The sequence below is a fragment of the Hyla sarda genome, chromosome 9 (assembly GCF_029499605.1).
Source record: "Hyla sarda isolate aHylSar1 chromosome 9, aHylSar1.hap1, whole genome shotgun sequence".
Classification (NCBI taxonomy): Eukaryota; Metazoa; Chordata; class Amphibia; order Anura; family Hylidae; genus Hyla; species Hyla sarda.
The window spans coordinates 191,044,746-191,070,971 of NC_079197.1; positions in this window are offsets into that span (position 1 = coordinate 191,044,746).

Sequence of the window (26,226 nt, forward strand, 5' to 3'; positions counted from 1 at the left end):
TGGCTCTCTGGTGGTGGGGTTGTTCTGTCTGGTGGGGGGTGACTCTGGCTGGTGGGGGGTGGCTTTGTCTGGTGGTGGGGTTGCTCTGTCTAGTGGGTGAGGGGTGGCTCCGTCTGGTGGGGGGTGGCTCTGTCTGGTGGTGGGGTTGCTCTGTCTGGTGGGGGAGGGGTGGCTCCGTCTGGTGGGGGGGGGCTCTGTCTGGTGATGGGGTTGCTCTCTAGTGGTTGGGTTGCTCTGTGTGGTGGGGGAGGGGTGGCTCTGCCCCGGGAGGATGTGTTTCTGCCTGGTGGGGTCAGAGGCTGATTTGTAGGTATATGGGCTTCATCTATAGTTTCACGTTTGTTACTGATCAATAGAAAACAAACATCACGGGGCAGACGGGTGAGGCCTCAGCTTTGATGTGCCGACTTTTACTCTCTATATGTTGATGGAGCCAACAGCTCTGTCACATGACCAGTAACCCCATGATTGCCAGGACCAGTCACGCTGGCAGCAGTCGTATACCAGGCAGTTAGGAAGTTAAAAAAGAAAACATTTCTCCTTTCTCTACTTGGATTTAGTCTGACTAATCTGAAGCATCATAAAATATCTTTATTCTTGAGGTCAGTACAGTTACAGGGATACCTGTTAAAAGACAGAAGTCCCTGCTCCTGCACAATGAGAGGGAGGCATACAGTATACAGTACATGCCTTGTAGGGGTATCACTGCTTACCGTCGGGCACCCAATATATTCAACAGGCCAGGTGCTGAGTGATGGGTCATATGGCCAATATTATGAGGATAGGTGGCCATGTACTCAGCATCACCGCTTATCTCAGGATGTCCACAGGAGCAGGGACTCGTAACATTGTGTTTGTTTGTTTTTTAAGTAAAATTTTATTAAAGTTTACAAAAATATACAAGCTTTTAAGGATACAAACAGGTGAGTAGCAGTAGGATGAGAACCAGAGCCTTTGTGGCCCATAACAAGCAACACAGGCAGAAATGGCAATAAAACATGAAGATAGGGGCAAATGTCAGAGATGGGGGGGGGGAGGGATAGGACAAGGGAATGTAGGGAGGGGGAAGAAGAGAAGGAACAAGAAGAAGAGAGAAGGCAGGATAAACTCTGTATGAGGACACTTACCTCACAGGACGTGTCCAGTCTCCGGACCGACGAAACCAGGGCAGAGCGGCAGAGAAAAGGGGCAGAGGGGAGTGATATGTATGCGATAGGAAGACAGTAATGGAAGTGAGGTCTACGGTACCGGATTTGGGGAAGGTGGGTCAAAGTCTCTAAACTCGGACAAAGAGGCAAATTCCGTCCACGGGTACCAGAGTGCAATGTGTTTGACCAAGTTTCCATAAGAATCAGCTATAATTTCCTCCATTCTATGGAGATGAGCCACTTCCTGAAGCCAAGACGAAAAAGAGGCTAAGAGGGTGGGAGGGTGGCCTTCCAAAGTCTAGGAATAACCATTCTTGTGGCTAGCAAGAGAAAGTGGAGTAAGATTTGGACCACTTGGAGATCGGACCAGGCTGTTAAGGAGAATTGAAGCTGGGTCGAGGGGTAGGTTAACTGGGGTCGAGCGGTAAATCAAATCTAACACCTGTTTCCAGAAGCTTCAAGTGGTTTTTATATAACGCTGAGAAAAATCGTCTGGACGGTAATGAGTAATTATGGGATATATTTAGGATTGTCTAAAAGGGAACAAATGTACATCTGCTAAAAGTGACATTTTCTAACATTTTACTTTACAATTAAAAATTTGGAAAACCCCACCCGAAAACCACATTCACCACATAAATCCACAACCGTCCCAGAAAACCACACCCACCCCAGAAAACCACATCAACAACAGAAAACCACACCCATCCCAGAAAACCACACCCATCCCAAAAAAACACACCCACAACAGTAAACCACACCTGTCCCAGAAAACCACACCCATAACAGGGATACCTGTTAAAAGACAGAAGTCCCTGCTCCTGCACAATGAGAGGGAGGCATACAGTATACAGTACATGCCTTGTAGGGGTATCACTGCTTACCGTCGGGCACCCAATATATTCAACAGGCCAGGTGCTGAGTGATGGGTCATATGGCCAATATTGTGAGGATAGGTGGCCATGTACTCAGCATCACCGCTTATCTTTGGATGTCCACAGGAGCAGGGACTCGTAACATTAAGTGTGTTTTTTTTTTTTTTTAAAGTAAAATTTTATTAAAGTTTACAAAAATATACAAGCTTTTAAGGATACAAACAAGTGAGTAGCAGTAGGATGAGAACCAGAGCCTTTGTGGCCCATAACAAGCAACACAGGCAGAAATGGCAATAAAACATGAAGATAGGGGCAAATGTCAGAGATGGGGGGGGGGGGGGGGGGAGGGATAGGACAAGGGAATGTAGGGAGGGGGAAGAAGAGAAGGAACAAGAAAAAAAAAAAGAACACCCACAACAGAAAACCACACCCGTCCAAGAAAACCACACCCATCCCAGAAAGCCAACCCCATCGCAAAAAAAACACACCCTCACCAGAAAACCACACACATCCCTAAAAAAACCACACCCACAAAAGAAAACCACACTCACACCAGAAAACCACAACCATCCCCAAAAAAACACACCCACAACAGAAAACCAAACCCACACCAGAAAACCACACCCATCCCCAAAAAACACACCCACAAGAGAAAACCACACCCATCCCAAAAAAACACACCAACAACAGAAAACCACACCCGTCCCAGAAAACCACATCCACCCCAGAAAACCACACCCACAACAGAAAATCACACCCCGCCCAAGAACACAGGTCAACAATAGAAAACCACACCCGTCCCAATAAACCACACCCACACCAGAAAACCACACCCCGCCCAAGAAAAACACATCCACAACAGAAAACCACACACATCCCAAAAAACCACACCCACAGCAGAAAAACACACCCACCCCAGAAAACCACCCCATCTCAGAAAACCACACCCATCCTAAAAAGAACACCCACAAAAACAAAAAATGTACATCTGCTAAAAGTGACATTTTCTAACATTTTACTTTACAATTTAAAATTTGGAACCCCCCCACGAAAACTACACCCACCCCATAAAGCCACACATGCCCCAGAAAACCACACCCACCCCAAAAAAACAGACCCACAACAGAAAACCACACCCATCCCAAAAAACACCCACAACAGAAAACCACACCCATCCCAAAAACCACACCCAGAACAGAAAACCACACCCACCCCATAAATCCACACCTGCCCCAGAAAACCACACCCACCCCAAAAAAACCACACCCACACCAGAAAACCACACCCACACCAGAAAACCACACCCATCACAGAAAACCACACCCACTCCCAGAAAACCACACCCATCCTAAAAAACCACACCCACAAAAACAAAAAATGTATATCTGCTAAAAGTGACATTTTCTAACATTTTACTTAGACATGCCACACATGCCCCCAGAAAACCAGACCCACCCCAAAAAACCCGACTCACAACAGAAAACCACACCCATCCCAAAAAACCACACCAACAGAAAACCACACCCATCCCAGAAAACCACATCCACCCCAGAAAACCACACCCACAACAGAAAATCACACCCCGCCCAAAAAAACAGGTCAACAATAGAAAACCACACCCATCCCAATAAACCACACCCACACCAGAAAACCACAGCCACAACAGAAAACCACACCCCGCCCAAGAAAAACACATCCACAACAGAAAACCACACCCACCCCAGAAAACCACCCCATCTCAGAAAACCACACCCAAAGTCAAAAACCACACCCACAACAGAAAACCACACCCACACCGGAAAACCACACCCATCCCAGATAACCACACCCATCCCTAAAAAAAAACACACACATCCCATAAATCCACACTGGCCCCAGAAAAACACACCCACCCCAAAAAAACACACCCACAAAAGAAAACCACTCCCATCCAAAAAAAACACACCCACAACAGAACACCACACCTGTCCGAGAAAACCACACCCTGCCCAAGAAAAACACATCCACAACAGAAAACCACAGCAGAAAACCCCACCTACCCCAGAAAACCACACCCACAGCAGAAAACCACACCCACAACAGAAAACCACACCCAGCCCAAGAAAAACAGATCCACAACAGAAAACCACACCCATCCCAATAAAACACACCCAACCCAGAAAACCACACCCACAACAGAAAACCCCACCCACAACAGAAAACCACACCCACCCCCAGAAAACCACACCCACCCCAGAAAATCACACCCACTCCAGAAAACCACACCCATCCCAGAAATCCACACCCATAAAGGAAAACCACACCCATCCCAGAAAATCCAACCCATCGGCAAAAACCACACCCACAACAGAAAACCACACGCATGTCAATTGATAGGAGCAAAAATCTGCCTGTTTGTATGCACCAGGATTTGTGACTTTTAAAAAGGCAGAATAAAGAAAACACTGTGTCACATGACGAAAAAATAAAAACCGAGGGCTTTATTATATGATGAGGAGCATCCGGTCTATTGTGCGGCTTCGAAATCACAAATAGTCAGAGAGGTTCCTGTTTATCTAAGGGAGTCCTCCGCACCTTGGAGATCTCTCCACCTTTGCTCTTCAGAATAGAAAACATTCTTTGAATTTCAGCGCTGAACGGGCGGCTTTGTTTAGTGGAGATAAAATTATAGATATTCTACCGTATCTCTGATCCCAAGGTGGAGAAATTCTCACAGAGCAGATAACAGAATAGAGAAAATATTCTACCGCAACCGAGAAGAATTCAGAGAATTCATGTAAAGAAAAGTCCATCCGAATATAGGAAGAAAAAACAGATTAACCTAAAGAGACCTTCTATACGTGATACTATATAACAACTAAAACATTGCCACCTGCTACTATAATACTGCCCTATATACAAGAAAATAAACTACTATAATACTGCTCCTATATACAAGAATATAACTACTATAATACTGCTCCTATATACAAGAATATAACTACTATAATACTGCTCCTATATACAAGAATATAACTACTATAATACTGCTCCTATATACAAGAATATAACTACTATAATACTGCTCCTATATACAAGAATATAACTACTATAATACTGCTCCTATATACAAGAATATAACTACTATAATACTGCTCCTATATACAAGAATATAACTACTATAATACTGCTTCTATATACAAGAATATAACTACTATAATACTGCTCCTATATATAAGAATATAAATACTATAATACTGCCCCTATATACAATAAAATAAACTACTATAATACTGCTCCTATATACAAGAATATAACTACTATAATACTGCCCCTATATACAAGAAAATAAACGACTATAATACTGCTCCTATATACAAGAATATAACTACTATAATACTGCTCCTATATACAAGAATATAACTACTATAATACTGCCTCCTATATACAAGAATATAACTACTATAATACTGCTCCTATATACAAGAATACAACTACTATAATACTGCTCCTATATACAAGAATATAACTACTATATACTGCTCCTATATACAAGAATATAACTACTATAATACTTCTCCTAGATACAAGAATATAACTACTATAATACTGCTCCTATATACAAGAATATAACTACTATAATACTGCTCCTATATACAAGAATATAGCTACTATAATACTGTTCCTATATACAAGAATATAACTACTATAATACTGCTCCTATATACAAGAAAATAACTACTATAATACTGCTCCTATATGCAAGAATATAACTACTATAATACTGCTCCTATATACAAGAATATAACTACTATAATATTGCCTCCTATATACAAGAATATAACTACTATAATACTGTTCCTATATACAAGAATATAACTACTATAATATTGCCCCTATATACAAGAATATAACTACTATAATACTGCCTCCTATATACAAGAATATAACTACTATAATACTGCCCCTATATACAAGAATATAACTACTATAATACTGCCTCCTATATACAAGAATATAACTACTATAATACTGCCTCCTATATACAAGAATATAACTACTATAATACTGCTCCTATATACAAGAATATAACTACTATAATACTGCCTCCTATATACAAGAATATAACTACTATAATACTGCCCCTATATACAAGAATATAACTACTATAATACTGCTCCTATATACAAGAATATAACTATTATAATACTGATCCTATATACAAGAATATAACTACTATAATACTGCTCCTATATACAAGAATATAACTACTATAATACTGCCTCCTATATACAAGAATATAACTACTAAAATACTGCTCCTGTATACAAGAATATAACTACTATAATACTGCCTCCTATATACAAGAATATAACTACTATAATACTGCTCCTATATACAAGAATATAACTACTATAATACTGCTCCTATATACAAGAATATAACTACTATAATACTGCTCCTATATACAAGAATATAACTACTATAATACTGCCTCCTATATACAAGAATATAACTACTATAGTACTGTCCCCTATATACAAGAATATAACTACTATAATACTGCCTCCTATATACAAGAATATAACTACTATAATACTGCTCCTATATACAAGAATATAACTACTATAATACTGCTCCTATATACAAGAATATAACTACTATAATACTGCCTCCTATATACAAGAATACAACTACTATAATACTACTCCTATATACAAGAATATAACTACTATAATACTGCTCCTATATACAAGAATATAACTACTATAATACTGCTCCTATATACAAGAATATAATTACTATAATACTGCCTCCTATATACAAGAATACAACTACTATAATACTACTCCTATATACAAGAATATAACTACTATAATACTGCCTCCTAGCTGTGAGGTTGTGTGTCTGTAGTTCTCCTCATGTCTGGAGCAAGCCCAGGGCGGGGCCACCCTGGCGGGGAAGCTCCCCAAGCAAGGCCCAGGCTTCTCGGCCTACACTGGAGGAAAACTCCCAGACTCTTTTTGATGGGGATGATAATACTGAAGTGGATTCTGTACACCAAAGTCCTCGGCATGGAAGCACTACAAGTGTAAGAATGGAAGATAAAGAAATGGATGTTTGTAAAGCAAAGAAAGAAGCAGCAGAAAGTCTTTGTGAGACACGTGTTATTATACAGTCGGCCGGCCAAGGCTCTCAGTGTGGGGAACAACAAAAAGTAAGTCCTGTAAGAGAAAAGTCTGCTATTCAAGGCCATGATGGTGCACAGGAGGTGAGGGGATCACATGGAGGTGTACAGGAGGTGAGGGGATCACATGGAGGTGCACAGGAGGTCGGGGATCACATGGAGGTGCACAGGAGGTGAGGGGATCACATGGAGGTGCACAGGAGGTGAGTGGATCACATGGCGGTGCACAGGAGGTGAGGGGATCACATGGAGGTGCACAGGAGGTGAGTGGATCACATGGCGGTGCACAGGAGGTGAGGGGATCACATGGAGGTGTACAGGAGGTGAGGGGATCACATGGAGGTGCACAGGAGGTGAGTGGATCACATGGCGGTGCACAGGAGGTGAGGGGATCACATGGAGGTGTACAGGAGGTGAGGGGATCACATGGAGGTGCACAGGAGGTCGGGGATCACATGGAGGTGCACAGGAGGTGAGGGGATCACATGGAGGTGCACAGGAGGTGAGTGGATCACATGGCGGTGCACAGGAGGTGAGGGGATCACATGGAGGTGCACAGAAGGTGAGGGGGTCACATGGAGGTGCACAGGAGGTGAGGGGATCACATGGAGATGCACAGGAGGTCGGGGATCACATGGAGGTGCACAGGAGGTGAGGGGATCACATGGAGGTGCACAGGAGGTCGGGGATCACATGGAGGAGCACAGGAGGTCGGGGATCACATGGAGGTGCACAGGAGGTGAGGGGATCACATGGAGATGCACAGGAGGTGAGGGGATCACATGGAGGTGCACAGGAGGTGAGGGGATCACATGGAGATGCACAGGAGGTGAGGGGGTCACATGGAGGTGCACAGGAGGTGAGGGGATCACGTGGAGGTGCACAGGAGGTCGGGGATCACATGGAGGTGCACAGGAGGTGAGGGAATCACATGGAGATGCACAGGAGGTGAGGGGATCACATGGAGGTGCACAGGAGGTGAGGGGATCACATGGAGGTGCACAGGAGGTGAGTGGATCACATGATGGTGCACAGGAGGTGAGGGGATCACATGATGGTGCACAGGAGGTGAGGGGATCACATGATGGTGCACAGGAGGTGAGGGGATCACATGATGGTGCACAGGAGGTGAGGGGATCACATGGAGGTGCACAGGAGGTCGGGGATCACATGGAGGTGCACAGGAGGTGAGGGGATCACATGGAAGTGCACCAGAGGTGAGGGTATCACATGATGGTGCACAGGAGGTGAGGGGATGACATGGAGGTGCACAGGAGGTGAGGGGATCACATGGAGGTGCACAGAAGGTGAGGGGATCACATGGAGGTGCACATGAGGTGAGGGGATCACATGGATGTGCACAGGAGGTGAGGGGATCACATGTTGGTGCACAGGAGGTTAGGGGATCACATGTTGGTGCACAGGAGGTGAGGGGATCACATGGAGGTGCACAGGAGGTGAGGGGATCACATGGAGGTGCACAGGAGGTGAGTGGATCACATGGCGGTGCACAGGAGGTGAGGGGGTCACATGGAGGTGCACAGGAGGTGAGGGGATCACATGGAGGTGCACAGGAGGTGAGGGGATCACATGGCGGTGCACAGGAGGTGAGGGGATCACATGATGGTGCACAGGAGGTGAGGGGATCATATGGAGGTGCACAGGAGGTGAGGGGATCACATGGAGGAGCAGAGGAGGTGAGGGGATCACATGGAGGTGCACAGGAGGTGAGGGGATCACATGGAGCTGCACAGAAAGTGAGGGGGTCACATGGAGGTGCACAGGAGGTGAGGGGATCACATGTTGGTGCACAGGAGGTGAGTGGATCACATGGCGGTGCACAGGAGGTGAGGGGATCACATGGAGGTGTACAGGAGGTGAGGGGATCACATGGAGGTGCACAGGAGGTCGGGGATCACATGGAGGTGCACAGGAGGTGAGGGGATCACATGGAGGTGCACAGGAGGTGAGTGGATCACATGGCGGTGCACAGGAGGTGAGGGGATCACATGGAGGTGCACAGGAGGTGAGTGGATCACATGGCGGTGCACAGGAGGTGAGGGGATCACATGAAGGTGTACAGGAGGTGAGGGGATCACATGGAGGTGCACAGGAGGTGAGTGGATCACATGGCGGTGCACAGGAGGTGAGGGGATCACATGGAGGTGTACAGGAGGTGAGGGGATCACATGGAGGTGCACAGGAGGTGAGGGGATCACATGGAGGTGCACAGGAGGTGAGTGGATCACATGGCGGTGCACAGGAGGTGAGGGGATCACATGGAGGTGCACAGAAGGTGAGGGGGTCACATGGAGGTGCACAGGAGGTGAGGGGATCACATGGAGGTGCACAGGAGGTCGGGGATCACATGGAGGTGCACAGGAGGTGAGGGGATCACATGGAGGTGCACAGGAGGTCGGGGATCACATGGAGGAGCACAGGAGGTCGGGGATCACATGGAGGTGCACAGGAGGTGAGGGGATCACATGGAGATGCACAGGAGGTGAGGGGATCACATGGAGGTGCACAGGAGGTGAGGGGATCACATGGAGATGCACAGGAGGTGAGGGGGTCACATGGAGGTGCACAGGAGGTGAGGGGATCACGTGGAGGTGCACAGGAGGTCGGGGATCACATGGAGGTGCACAGGAGGTGAGGGGATCACATGGAGATGCACAGGAGGTGAGGGGATCACATGGAGGTGCACAGGAGGTGAGGGGATCACATGGAGGTGCACAGGAGGTGAGTGGATCACATGATGGTGCACAGGAGGTGAGGGGATCACATGATGGTGCACAGGAGGTGAGGGGATCACATGATGGTGCACAGGAGGTGAGGGGATCACATGATGGTGCACAGGAGGTGAGGGGATCACATGGAGGTGCACAGGAGGTCGGGGATCACATGGAGGTGCACAGGAGGTGAGGGGATCACATGGAGGTGCACAGAAGGTGAGGGGATCACATGGAGGTGCACATGAGGTGAGGGGATCACATAGAGGTGCACAGGAGGTGAGGGGATCACATGTTGGTGCACAGGAGGTTAGGGGATCACATGTTGGTGCACAGGAGGTGAGGGGATCACATGGAGGTGCACAGGAGGTGAGGGGATCACATGGAGGTGCACAGGAGGTGAGTGGATCACATGGCGGTGCACAGGAGGTGAGGGGGTCACATGGAGGTGCACAGGAGGTGAGGGGATCACATGGAGGTGCACAGGAGGTGAGGGGATCACATGGCGGTGCACAGGAGGTGAGGGGATCACATGATGGTGCACAGGAGTTGAGGGGATCATATGGAGGTGCACAGGAGGTGAGGGGATCACATGGAGGAGCAGAGGAGGTGAGGGGATCACATGGAGGTGCACAGGAGGTGAGGGGATCACATGGAGGTGCACAGGAAGTGAGGGGGTCACATGGAGGTGCACAGGAGGTGAGGGGATCACATGGAGGTGCACAGGAGGTGAGGGGATCACATGGAGGTGCACAGGAAGTGAGGGGGTCACATGGAGGTGCACAGGAGGTGAGGGGATCACATGTTGGTGCACAGGAGGTGAGTGGATCACATGGCGGTGCACAGGAGGTGAGGGGATCACATGGAGGTGTACAGGAGGTGAGGGGATCACATGGAGGTGCACAGGAGGTCGGGGATCACATGGAGGTGCACAGGAGGTGAGGGGATCACATGGAGGTGCACAGGAGGTGAGTGGATCACATGGCGGTGCACAGGAGGTGAGGGGATCACATGGAGGTGCACAGGAGGTGAGTGGATCACATGGCGGTGCACAGGAGGTGAGGGGATCACATGAAGGTGTACAGGAGGTGAGGGGATCACATGGAGGTGCACAGGAGGTGAGTGGATCACATGGCGGTGCACAGGAGGTGAGGGGATCACATGGAGGTGTACAGGAGGTGAGGGGATCACATGGAGGTGCACAGGAGGTCGGGGATCACATGGAGGTGCACAGGAGGTGAGGGGATCACATGGAGGTGCACAGGAGGTGAGTGGATCACATGGCGGTGCACAGGAGGTGAGGGGATCACATGGAGGTGCACAGAAGGTGAGGGGGTCACATGGAGGTGCACAGGAGGTGAGGGGATCACATGGAGGTGCACAGGAGGTCGGGGATCACATGGAGGTGCACAGGAGGTGAGGGGATCACATGGAGGTGCACAGGAGGTCGGGGATCACATGGAGGAGCACAGGAGGTCGGGGATCACATGGAGGTGCACAGGAGGTGAGGGGATCACATGGAGATGCACAGGAGGTGAGGGGATCACATGGAGGTGCACAGGAGGTGAGGGGATCACATGGAGATGCACAGGAGGTGAGGGGGTCACATGGAGGTGCACAGGAGGTGAGGGGATCACGTGGAGGTGCACAGGAGGTCGGGGATCACATGGAGGTGCACAGGAGGTGAGGGGATCACATGGAGATGCACAGGAGGTGAGGGGATCACATGGAGGTGCACAGGAGGTGAGGGGATCACATGGAGGTGCACAGGAGGTGAGTGGATCACATGATGGTGCACAGGAGGTGAGGGGATCACATGATGGTGCACAGGAGGTGAGGGGATCACATGATGGTGCACAGGAGGTGAGGGGATCACATGATGGTGCACAGGAGGTGAGGGGATCACATGGAGGTGCACAGGAGGTCGGGGATCACATGGAGGTGCACAGGAGGTGAGGGGATCACATGGAGGTGCACAGAAGGTGAGGGGATCACATGGAGGTGCACATGAGGTGAGGGGATCACATAGAGGTGCACAGGAGGTGAGGGGATCACATGTTGGTGCACAGGAGGTTAGGGGATCACATGTTGGTGCACAGGAGGTGAGGGGATCACATGGAGGTGCACAGGAGGTGAGGGGATCACATGGAGGTGCACAGGAGGTGAGTGGATCACATGGCGGTGCACAGGAGGTGAGGGGGTCACATGGAGGTGCACAGGAGGTGAGGGGATCACATGGAGGTGCACAGGAGGTGAGGGGATCACATGGCGGTGCACAGGAGGTGAGGGGATCACATGATGGTGCACAGGAGTTGAGGGGATCATATGGAGGTGCACAGGAGGTGAGGGGATCACATGGAGGAGCAGAGGAGGTGAGGGGATCACATGGAGGTGCACAGGAGGTGAGGGGATCACATGGAGGTGCACAGGAAGTGAGGGGGTCACATGGAGGTGCACAGGAGGTGAGGGGATCACATGTTGGTGCACAGGAGGTGAGGGGGTCACATTCAGCAGGTGTGCAGCTCCACTCTCCAGCACAGAGACAGAGGAGGACATCTCTGGAGAGACAAACACTGCAGGAAAACCTACAGCAACAAGAGGTGGTCTCCAGCATGACCCGCTCAGGCCGCACCAGATACCAGGCCGGAGGTAAGAGCCAAAATACTGCAGAGGGGTCTATGGGGGTGACACCTGGGAAATTTGTGGAGACATCTCAAAGTGTCTGCAAAACTGTTCCTGCCCCGGACTCTGACCTGGCTTCAGCAGATACAAGCAGCCATGGCTCCGTATTCATCCAGCCCGAGAGTCTATCCAGACCCCACCAGCAGGGCAAAGAGACCACCCGGGCACCAGAGCTACTGCTGGCGGAGGAGATCCCAGCACTGGTGAGGAGGATGGAGGAGCTGAAGCATCAAAAACAAATGCTGCAAATGCAGATAGACTGTGTATATAAACTGAAGACAGCAAACCCACAATACAAGACAATGCATGACAACAAACTGTATACACTGAGCACAGAGCTGGCCACCATAGTGAGCGAGATGGACTGTTTACTGGAGAGGATGGGACCACTGGTGGAGTCCTATAGGAACCAGGAACGCTTTTCCCAGTACCAGCTAAATTTTGATTCGGAGCCCAGATCAGATGTGGTACCTGACATCACCGCAGAGGAGCCCCAGGAGGTGAAAAGACCCCTAATAAAACCCCCAAGCTTCACCTTCAAGGATCAGCATAAGTATGGAGAACAGCAACATCAGAGACCTGCAGCTGTTCCTAAACAAGAGCCTGTAATTCTGGTACCTGCAGAGGCACCGCAAGTCCCAGAAGTCCCAGTACATCAGGAGGACAGTGGACATTTGCCGGTGTATGAAGGTGATGGGGTGATGGAGCAGAGCTCTAATGTTGGGGCACGGACTGGGGGTAAGGACTGTGATAATGTTGGGGCACAGACTGGGGGTGAGGACTGTGATAATGTTGGGGCACGGACTGGGGGTGAGGACTGTGATAATGTTGGGGCACGGACTGGGGGTGCGGATTGTGATAATGTTGGGGCACGGACTGGGGGTGAGGACTGTGATAATGTTGGGGCACGGACTGGGGGTGAGGACTGTGATAATGTTGGGGCACGGACTGGGGTGCGGACTGTGATAATGTTGGGGCACGGACTGGGGGTGCGGACTGTGATAATGTTGGGGCACGGACTGGGGGTGCGGATTGTGATGTTCCTGAGGGGTTGGTGGCTGGAGGGGGTGCACAATCTGTGTGGGGTGTTGTGTCTGATGATGATATAGAGGTGGATGGGACAGGTGATGTTGTACACAATACTGTGCAGGATTTCCCCCCTTTACCCACAAGCACAGCAGATGTGGCAGGGCCCCCTAGAGTAGACCCCAACCCTGTAAGACAGGACGCAGGTACCCGCCAGGTTCCTCCTAGAAATGCCTGGAGCCGTGGTGCTCCATCCTTCACCTCCAGCGCCAATTACACTGGCCAGGCATTTAAAAGGAGGAATGTGGTGCGATTTCGGCACAGAGGTGCCAAGGAGGACCTTCCAGATAGGAGGTTTGTGGTGAGGGAGCTCCTGTGCCACCAGATGGGGTTTGTGCCAGCAGACATCTTGGCGGTAATAAATCTTCCAGATAGACAGGGCTATGATGTCAGCTTTAAGCTCATGTCTAATCTGGATCGGTTCTGGTCCAACTTCCCCAGGTTCAGAGACAAGGATGGGTGGAGTAAATTTAGTTTTATTCCCATATCCAAGCCAGATACCGTCATCATAAACATCATCTTCTGGAATGAAGCTGTCCCCCCCCCCCAGGACATTGTGGTGTGGCTCCGCAGACATTGTGACCTGGTGTCTGATCTCACCAAGAACAGAGATGATGACGGTATCTGGACTGGAGGGTGGAAGGTCCTGGTGAAGCTGCGCCAACACGGGAACATCACCCAACATCTGCCAAATTCCTTCTTCATTGGCAGAGAGAAGGGGGTTTGTTTCTACCCTGGTCAGCCCAGAAAGTGTTTTAAATGTGGTAAACCTGGGCATCTGGCAAATACCTGCACAGTGGTAAAATGCAACCTGTGTGGTGAGACTGGTCACCTAAGTGCTGACTGTCACAACATCAGATGTAATCTCTGTGGTGAGATCGGTCACCCTCACCGGGACTGTCCCAATGCCTGGCACAACATACATAGTTATATAGTTACATAGTTAGCACGGTCGAAAAAAGACACACGTCCATCAAGTCCAACCAGGGAATTAAGGGGCAGGGGTGCGGCGCGACATTGGGGAAGGGATGAGATTCTATATCTCTTCATAAGCATCAATCCTATTCTGTTCCAGGAATGTATCTAATCCTGTTTTAAAGCTGTTAATTGTTCCTGCTGTGACCAGTTCCTGAGGTAGACCGTTCCATAAATTCACAGTCCTCACGGTAAAGAAGGCGTGTCGCCCCTTGAGACTAAACCTTTTCTTCTCCAGACGGAGGGAGTGCCCCCTCGTCCTTTGGGGGGGTTTAACCTGGAACAGTTTTTCTCCATATTTTTTGTATGGGCCATTTATATACGTATATACGTTTATCATATCCCCCCTTAAACGTCTCTTCTCAAGACTAAACAATTGTAACTCCTTTAATCGCTCCTCATAGCTAAGATGTTCCAGGCCCCATATTAGTTTAGTCGCGGGAGCTTCCTGATGAGGACCTTGTGGCGGGGGCAGAGGCCGTAGAGGAGGAGGCTTTAATATCAGGCCCTATACTGACCAGACAGGAGGTCCAGCCAGACTTAGGTAACACTGCACCAACACCTCAGCAGTCAGAGAGCACACAGGGGGACATGGAGGTTGTCCCACAGGACCAGCAGCAGCCGGGGGTATCCTCTACTGTGTCTGAGGGGAATAGGATGCAGCAAAATAAAAGGAGAAAAAAAGACAAGTCCTCCCGCAGGCCTGAGGGGGAGAACAGCTCCGGCCAAACCACGAAGAAAAGGGCTGACAACAGGGCAGGAGTGATGGTTGTGTCCAACAGATATGAGGTTCTGTCAGAGTCCGAGGGAGATCTGGACACTGAATTTAAAAGAATTGAGGATGACTGTGATGGTGACACCAGGGACCAACCCCCAATAAAAAGGAAACCCCCGAGTGTAAAACCTCAGGTAGAGTCAGACATGGAGACAGGTGGTGGCCAGCGGGACTCGGATTCTGACTTGTGATAATGGGGGTCAGGTCTCTGCTCTTCTGTCTTATCATGGCTGGGTTTACTTTAACCTGTTGGGGACGAAGGGCGTATGCATATGCCCTTGCGTCCTGGTACTTAAGGACGAAGGGCGTATCCATACGCCCGTGGGAATTTCGGCCCCCGCCGCGCGCCGGGCAGGGACCGGGCCAGGGTGACTGCTGATATCTCTCAGCAGGCATCCCGTGCAAATGCCCAGGGGGGTCATTAGACCCCCCCATGTCGGCAATCGGCGCAAATCGCAAGTGGATTCACACTTGCGATTTGCGCCGATTCCGGGTCATTACGGGTCTATGGTGACCCGGTGACCCGGATTAGAAGGGGGATCACGGGTGTCTAAGACACCCACGATCCCCCTAAAGCGATAGGAGTGAGGTTGCAGAGTTGCCACCCTTCCTATCTCTGCTATTGGTGGTCTAGACACGACCACCAATAGCAGATCAGGGGCGGAGGGGTTTACTTTCGTTTTCCCCGTCCTGCCCTCCCACAATAGGCGGGGCAGAACGGGGAAACCGAAGAGGAGCGGCGCCGGAGTCCACTTACCCCTCCGGAGGCAGCGGAGCGACGGAGATCTGCGGCGGCGTGCGGCAGAAGAGGACGGCTCCCGAATGCGACGGAAGCCGGTGAATAGTTGCCTAGCGACATCTAGAGGGCTACAGTCTGAGACCACTATAGTGGTCTCTAGACTGTAGCCCTCCAGATGTTGCAAAACTACAACTCCTAGCATGCCCACACAGCTGTTTGCTGTCTGGGCATGCTGGGAGTTGTAGTTTTGCAACATCTGGAGGTCCACAGTTTGGAGATCACTGTTCAGTGGTCTCTAAATTGTAGCACTCCAGATTTTGCAAAACTACAAATTCCAGCATGCCCACACAGAAAACAGCTGTCTCGGCATGCTGGGAGTTGTAGTTGCGTACCTACAGCTGTTGCATAACTACATCTCCCAGCATGCCCTTCTGTGATCAGACATGCTGGGAATTGTAGTTTTGCAACAGCTGGAGGCACACTGGTTGGAAAATACTGAGTTAGGTAACAGAACCCAACTCAGTATTTTCCAACCAGTGTGCCTCCAGCTGTTTCAAAACTACAACTCCCAGCATGTACTGACAGACTGTGCATGCTGGGAGTTGTAGTTTTGCAACAGCTGGAGGCTCATTGGTTGGAAAATACTGAGTTAGGTAACAGAACCTAACTGAAGGTTTTCCAACCAGTGTGCCTCCAGCTGTTGCAAAACTACAACTCCCAGCATGTACTGACAGACCATGCATGCTGGGAGTTGTAGTTTTGAAATAGCTGGAGGTTTGCCCCCCCCCCCCCATGTGAACGTACAGGGTACATTCACACGGGCAGGTTTACAGCAAGTTTCCTGCTTCAAGTATGAGCTGCGGCAAATTTTTCGCTGCAGCGCAAATTCCTAGCGGGAAACTCACCGTAACCAGCCAGTGTGAATGTACCCTAAAAACACTACACTACACTACCACCTAATAAAGAGTAAAACACTACATATACACCCCCTTACACTGTCCCCCCCAATAAAAATGAAAAATGTATTGTACAGCAGTGTTTCCAAAACGGAGCCTCCAGCTGTTGCAAAACTACAACTCCCAGCATTTCCAGACAGCAACTGATTGTCCAGGCATGCTGGGAGTTTAGCAACAGCTGGAGGCACCCTGTTTGGGAATCACTGTCGTAGAATACCCCTATGTCCACCCCTATGCAATCCCTAATTTAGTCCTCAAATGCGCATGGAGCTCTCACTTTGAAGCCCTGTCGTATTTCAAGGAAACAGTTTAGGGCCACATATGGGGTATCGCCGTACTCGGGAGAAATTACACTACAAATTTTGGGGGGCTTTTTCTCCTTTTACCCATTATGAAAAGGAAAAGTTGGGGTCTACATCAGCCTGTTAGTGTAAAAAAAAAAATTTTTACACTAACATGCTGGTGTTGCCCTTTACTTTTTATTTTCACAAGAGGTAAAAGGAAAAAAAGACCCAAAATTTGTAGCGCAATTTCTCCTGAGTACGGAAATACCCCATATGTGGGCGTAACATGCTCTGCGGGCGCACAACAAGGCTCAGGAGTGAGAGCGCACTATGTAAATTTGAGGACGAAATTGGTGATTTGCACAGGGGTGGTTGATTTTACAGCAGTTCTGACATAAATGCAAAAAAATAAACACCCACATGTGACCCCATTTTAGAAACTACACCCCTCACAGAATGTAATAAGGGGTACAGTGAGCATTTACGCCCCACAGGGGTCTGACAGATTTTTGGGACAGTGGTACGTGAAAATGAAAAAATAAATTTTTTTGTTTGCACAGCCCACTGTTCCAAAGATCTGTCAAACACCAGTGGGGTGTAAATGCTCACTGTACCCCTTATTACATTCCGTGAGGGGCGTAGTTTCCAAAATGGGGTCACATGTGGGGGGGTCCACTGTTCTGGCACCACGGGGGGCTTTGTAAATGCACATGGCCCCCGACTTCCATTCCAAACAAATTATCTCTCTAAAAGCTCAATGGCGCTCCTTCTCTTCTGAGCATTGTAGTTCGCTCGCAGTGCACTTGACGTCCAAACATGGGGTATTTCCATACTCAGAAGAAATGGGATTACAAATTTTGGGGGGCATTTTCTCCTATTACCCTTTGTAAAAAAGTAAAAGTAAAATTTGGGGAAAAACCAGCATTTTAGTGGAAAAATATTTTTTTTTTCATTTACACATCCGACTTTAACAAAAAGTTGTCAAACACCTGTGGGGTTTTAAGGCTCACTGGACCCCTTGTTACGTTCCTTGAGGGGTGTCGTTTCCATAATAGTGTGCAATGTGGGGTTTTTGCTGTCCTGGCACCATAGGGGCTTCCTAAATGGGACCTGCCCCCCAAAAACCATTTCAGAAAAACTCACTCTCCTAAATCCCATTGTTGCTCATTCGCTTCTGAGCCCTCTAGTGCACCCGCCGAACACTTGACATACACATATGAGGTATTTTCTTACTCGAGAGAAATTGGGTTACAAATTTTGAGAGGATTTTTTTCCTTTTACCCCTTGTAAAAATTCAAAAACTGGGTCTACAAGAACATGCCAGTGTAAAAAATGAAGATTTTTAATTTTCTCCTTCACTTTGCTGCTATTCCTGTGAAACACCTAAAGGGTTAACACACTTACTGAATGTCATTTTGAATACTTTGGGGGGTGTAGCTTTTATAATGGGGTCATTTATGGGGTATTTCTAACCAGAAGACCCTTCAAATCCACTTCAACCTGAACTGGTCCCTGAAAAATTCCGATTTTGAAAATTTTGCGAAAAATTGGAAAATTGTTGCTGAACTTTGAAGCCCTCTGGTGTCTTCCAAAAGTAAAAACTCATCAATTTTATGATGCAAACATAAAGTAGACATATTGTATATGTGAATCAATATATAATTTATTTGGAATATCCATATTCCTTATAAGCAGAGAGCTTCAAAGTTAGAAAAATGCTACATTTTCTAATTTTTCATGAAATTTTTGCATTTTTCACCAAGAAAGGATGCAAGTATCGCCGCAAATTTACCACTAACATAAAGTAGAATATGTCAAGAAAAAACATTCTCAGAATCAAATTTATATGTAAAAGCATTCCAGAGTTATTAATGCTTAAAGTGACAGTGGCCAGATTTGCAAAAAATGCTCCCGTCCTTAGGGTCATAATGGGCTCCGTCCCCAAGGGGTTAAGGGTAACTTCTAGTAATGTGAACAGTATTAAAGTGAGGAGGACACGGCACATAGTCTATGACCATCTTAGGGATCTGGACACAGATGTCATCTTCATGCAGGAGACGCGCCTGACTTCTTCGGGGTATTTACGTGAGGCTGAGAGGGAATGGACGTCTGGTCCTTCTTTCTGGTCACTGGCTGTGGAGCCTTATGCCGGGGTGGCCATATTGTTTACCACCAGGGATGTGACAATACATAGGATGACAGAGGTCATCATGGGAAGGTTTCTGATCTTGGAGGTCACCATCCAAGGTAGAAGACTCCGGCTAATAAATATCTATGGCCCACAGACAGTGACAGAAAGGATCCAGCTATTTAATGATGTCAAGCCATTTCTATTCACATCTGTTCCTGTAATCATGGCCGGGGATTTTAACGTCACTAGGACATCAAGTGACAGGTCCTCAGGCAGAGCGGTGGCCAGGGACTCCAAGGTCCTAAATAACATCATATTACAGGCCGGTCTGAGTAATGTCTTCACACAGGGTGGAAGGAAACCGAAACTAACATACACATGTTCTGACAGGAGCAGTAGAATAGATATGGCGTTTGTGGGTCCTGAAGAATTTATTAGTGATAGGACTGAGAGAACTGTCCCTTATTCAGATCACATGGCCTTAGCTTTCTGCCTTGGTGTCAGTAAGCGCCCAGATATTGGAAGGGGTCTTTGGAAGCTTAATTCCAGTATCTTGGATGATGACTATGTCCAGAAATGTGTTCATTCCTTTATGCAGAGCCAGCTAGAGAGGGTGGACTTCTATGATGATATGGCCGCCTGGTGGGAGGATGTCAAAGATGAGATCAGAACCCTCTTAAAGAGACTGTCCTTTAAAAAGGGGAGGAGTAAGTATGGCCAGTATCTCAAGCTGCGCAAAGAATTGGAGTCACTGTATTCGGCGGGTGGGGACCAACAAAGGATAGACCGGCTGAAATCTGAGATAAGGCAGTATCAATACAGCAGGTATACCTCCCTGGTTCTTGAACGGGATTATGGGTCCTTAGGGTCTCCTGATCCCTTTGAGAATTGCCGGGAGCGGGTGGCAAATAAATCTGTCACCGGTCTCACTGACTCCCAGGGTGTTTTGCAGGAATCTCGGGAGGGTATCCTGGGGGTGGTGAGATCGTACTATGCTGACTTGTTTCAGAGGAAGGTTTTGGATAGAGACAAGATGACCCAATTCTTGGAGACAACTCCGCTCCCTGATACTAATGATTTGGACTTTTCTCCTTTGACAGCAGAATTGACGGTGGCAGAGGTCAAAGAGGCCATTGATAAGTTACATGTGAAGAAGGCACCAGGTCCAGATGGGATAACAGCAGAATTCTATAAGACATTCAGAGACCTCTTGGCTCCAATCCTCGTGGATGTTTATACAAATTGTCTAGAAAGTCACCTGATGCCTCCATCCATGAGAGTGTCCTCGCTGATTCTGCTGTCTAAAGGTAAAGAGCCGAGTGACATCAAGAACTGGAGGCCAATTGCCCTCTTGAATGTCGACAGGAAGATTCTGGCAAAGATCCTGTTTTCTAGGTTAGTTTGTCTGTCCCCGGCACTGTTGGCAGGCTGTCAGTATGGCACAGTAAAAGGGCGGAACATCTCTGGGGCAGTGATCTCCATAAGGGAGATGTTTGAGAGATGTAAAGCCCTGAGGTGTGGGAGATATGTTGTCAGTCTTGACCAGGCTAAAGCCTTTGACAGAGTAGATCATGAGTATCTATGGGCTACTTTGTCAAAGTACGGTATTCCGGGACAATTCATCGACTGGCTGAAGACTTTGTATTGTGAGGCTGAGAGCTTTCCTCTGATCAATGGTTGGCAAGGTGACACCTTCAGGGTTGAGGCGGGGGTGAGATAAGGTTGCCCACTGAGTCCGCTGCTGTATGTATTTGCCTTAGACCCGTTTCTGAGGTCACTGCAGGAGTGTGGTTTTCAGGGGGTGCCGGTCCCCCACTGCCTGCCCCTGAGTGTTGTTGCCTATGCGGATGATGTGACTGTAGTGATATATGAGCCTCGTGAGGTGGAGATGTTGTCTGCAGCCATCAGAAGTTACTCGGAGGCCTCAGGGTCTCTGGTCAACCTTGAGAAGAGTCAAGCTCTCTGGATATCAGATACTGATCCAGACTTTGATCTGCCCAAATTTGTGAGAGCCTCCTCCTATATTAAAATCTTAGGGGTCAAATTCGGGAGGGATGATAACGCCAAACTAAATTGGGAAGAGATATTGGAAGTCGGAAATGCAAAGGTTCAGCGATGGAAGAACTGGAGGCTGACCTATAGAGAAAGGGTTAAAATGTTGAAGACTTACCTGGTCCCTGTCTTTTTGTATGTCTCTGTTGTTTTTCCTTTGCCAGAATCTTTCTCTGCTCGGCTCTTTAGCCTGTTCTTCCAAATGTTCTGGGGGAACAGGTTGAACCTGATAAAAAGAGGGGTCACCTACCTACAGAGGAGAGAGGGTGGGTTAGATATGCTGAATCCAAGGGTGTTCTTTGACTCCATGTTTCTAAAAGTAAATTTTGGTTGCCTGGACTCAAACAAAAGCTCCCTGTGGGCGAACAGTATCAGGGACTGGATATTGCCTTTTGCAGAGTCTTGGGTGCGAGGCGGCAGTCTCAACAGGGGGAGATGGACGCGTGACTACCTCCCCCCGTACCTGGAATACGGACTCAGATGTCTGAAGTGATGGCGCATTGAGAAGTCCTATATAGAGAGTAAGACCCGTAAGGACCTTTATGTCAGGGTTTGTAGGACCTTTTTCTTTTTACAGCCAGCACTAAGGGACTGTACATCCGCCATTTTACGGGACAGTCTGAGGCTTCTAAACAGTGTGAGGCTCCCGAAAAAATTCCATGATATTGCCTGGCTGTCCTTACACGGGAAACTGTTCGTAAGAGGGAATTTAAAATACCTGAGTCTGTCTGATCGGAAGTGTCCCCTAGGGTGTCAGGAGGAGGAGACCATGATACATTTTATATCTGAGTGCTGGGGAGGGCGACATATATGGCAGACGATATCCAACAAGCTAAGAATCCCGAGACTACAGACCCTAAAATACTCAGAAATAATTTACGGTGTAACATCTAGTGTAAGTGGCATTGACCGGGAGACCTTATATATCATCATATCTGTCATAAAATACTATCATTGGCACCAGGACCCGAGTCTCCATGTATAATGAACCCTTCCATGATAGGAGAGCAGTGGACCTGATCCTGACAGAATTGAGGTGGGTAAAGTGCTTGGAGATCAGGAAGGATGAGAAAAATCGTTCATTATGGAGGAATGTACATATAGAATGATATTTACCTTCATGATGCTTTTATGTTGTTCATTTATTTACTTTTCTTCTCATTTAAAAGCAATGGGCTTTTTCTAAGTTAACATTATTGTTTCTTTTGTAATGGAAGTGTATGATATTTAATAATTGATATTGTTTTGATAATTTTTGGTCGAGTGTACTGTAATATTTATGTTTGTTTTTTTACTAATAAAAATTGCCCCCTATATACAAGAATATAACTACTATAATTCTGCCTCCTATATACAAGAATATAACTACTATAATTCTGCCTCCTATATACAAGAATATAACTACTATAATACTGCTCCTATATACAAGAATATAACTACTATAATTCTGCCTCCTATATACAAGAATATAACTACTATAATTCTGCCTCCTATATACAAGAATATAACTACTATAATACTGCTCCTATATACAAGAATATAACTACTATAATACTGCCTCCTATATACAAGAATATAACTACTATAATACTGCTCCTATATACAAGAATATAACTACTATAATACTGCCTCCTATATACAAGAATATAACTACTATAATTCTGCCTCCTATATACAAGAATATAACTACTATAATACTGCTCCTATATACAAGAATATAACTACTATAATTCTGCCTCCTATATACAAGAATATAACTACTATAATTCTGCCTCCTATATACAAGAATATAACTACTATAATACTGCTCCTATATACAAGAATATAACTACTATAATACTGCCTCCTATATACAAGAATATAACTACTATAATACTGCTCCTATATACAAGAATATAACTACTATAATACTGCTCCTATATACAAGAATATAACTACTATAATTCTGCCTCCTATATACAAGAATATAACTACTATAATACTGCCTCCTATATACAAGAATATATCTACTATAATACTGACCCTATATACAAGAATATAACTACTATAATACTGCTCCTATATACAAGAATATAACTACTATAATACTGCTCCTATATACAAGAATATAACTACTATAATACTGCCTCCTATATAAAAGAATATAACTACTATAATACTGCTCCTATATACAGGAATATAACTACTATAATACTGCTCCTATATACAAGAATATAACTACTATAATACTGCTCCTATATACAAGAATATAACTACTATAATACTGCTCCTATATACAAGAATATAACTACTATAATACTCCTCCTATATACAAGAATATATCTACTATAATACTGCTCCTATATACAAGAATATAACTACTATAATACTGCCTGCTATATACAAGAATATAACTACTATACTACTGCTCATATATACAAGAATATAACTACTATAATACTGCTCCTATATACAAGAATATAACTACTATAATACTGCTCCTATATACAAGAATATAACTGTTACGCCGAACGCTCCGGGTCCCCGCTCCTCCCCGGAGCGCTCACGGCGTCTCTCTCCCTGCAGCGCCCCGGTCAGTCCCGCTGACCGGGAGCGCTGCACTGACATGGCCGTCGGGGATGCGATTCGCACAGCGGGACGCACCCGCTCGCGAATCGCATCCCAAGTCACTTACCCGTCCCTGTCCCCTGCTGTCATGTGCTGGCGCGCGCGGCTCCTCTCTCTAGGGCGCGCGCGCGCCAGCTCTCTGAGACTTAAAGGGCCAGTGCACCAATGATTGGTGCCTGGCCCAATTAGCTTAATTGGCTTCCACCTGCTCCCTGGCTATATCACATCACTTCCCCTGCACTCCCTTGACGGATCTTGTTGCCTTGTGCCAGTGAAAGCGTTTAGTGTTGTCCAAGCCTGTGTTACCTGAACTCTTGCTATCCATCTTGACTACGAACCTTGCCGCCTGCCCCGACCTTCTGCTACGTCTGACCTTGCCTCTGCCTAGTCCTTCTGTCCCACGCCTTCTCAGCAGTCAGCGAGGTTGAGTCGTTGCTAGTGGATACGACCTGGTTGCTACTGCCGCAGCAAGACCATCCCACTTTGCGGCGGGCTCTGGTGAACACCAGTAGCCTCTTATAACAGGTCCACCAGCACGGTCCACGCCAATCCCTCGCTGACACAGAGTATCCACAACCTGAAGCCGAATCGTGACAGTATATCCGGCCATGGATCCCGCTGAGGTGCCGCTGCCAAGTCTCGCTGACCTTACCACGGTGGTCGCTCAGCAATCGCAGCAAATTGCCCAACAAGGACAGCAGCTGTCGCAGTTGACCGCCACGTTACAGCAACTTCTGCCTCTGCTACAGCAGCAACCATCTCCTCCGCCAGCTCCTGCTACTCCTCCGCAGCGAGTGGCCGCTCCTAGCCTCCGCTTGTCCCTGCCGGACAAATTTGATGGGGACTCTAGACTCTGCCGTGGATTTCTGTCTCAATGTTCCCTGCATATGGAGATGTTGTCGGACTTGTTTCCTACAGAACGGTCTAAGGTGGCGTTCGTAGTGAGCCTTCTTTCAGGAAAGGCCTTGTCTTGGGCCACACCGCTCTGGGACCGCAACGATCCTGCCACAGCCACAGTCCAGTCCTTCTTCGCTGAAGTCCGTAGTGTCTTCGAGGAACCAGCCCGAGCTTCTTCTGCCGAGACTGCCCTGCTGAACCTGGTCCAGGGTAATTCTTCAGTGGGCGAGTACGCCATCCAATTTCGTACTCTTGCTTCCGAATTATCATGGAATAACGAGGCTCTCTGCGGGACCTTTAAAAAAGGCCTATCCAGTAGCATCAAGGATGTGCTGGCCGCACGAGAGATTCCTGCCAACCTGCAAGAACTTATCCATTTGGCCACCCGCATTGACATGCGTTTTTCTGAGAGACATCAGGAGCTCCGCCAGGAAAAAGACTTAGATCTCTGGGCACCTCTCCCACAGTATCCTTTGCAGCCTACGCCTGGGCCTCCCGCCGAGGAGGCCATGCAAGTGGATCAGTCTCGCCTGACCCAGGAAGAGAGGAATCGGCATAGGGAAGAAAATCTTTGTCTGTACTGTGCCAGTACCGAGCATTTCTTGGTGGATTGCCCTATCCGTCCTCCACGTCTGGGAAACGCACGCACGCACCCAGCTCACGTGGGTGTGGCGTCTCTTGGTTCTAAGTCTGCTTCTCCACGTCTCACGGTGCCCGTGCGGATTTCTCCTTCAGCCAACTCCTCCCTCTCAGCCGTGGCCTGCTTGGACTCTGGTGCCTCTGGGAATTTCATTTTGGATTCTTTGGTGAATAAATTCTGCATCCCGGTGACCCGTCTCGTCAAGCCGCTCTACATTTCCGCCGTCAACGGAGTTAGATTGGATTGCACCGTGCGTTACCGCACAAAACCCCTCTTAATGTGCATTGGACCCCACCACGAAAGGATTGAATTTTTCGTCTTTCCCAACTGCACCTCTGAGGTCCTCCTCGGTCTGCCATGGCTCCAGCTTCATTCTCCCACCCTTGACTGGACCACCGGGGAGATCAAGAACTGGGACTCTGCTTGCCACAAGAAATGCCTCTCCCCCCCTCCCAGTCCCGTCAGGCAAGCCTCAGTGCC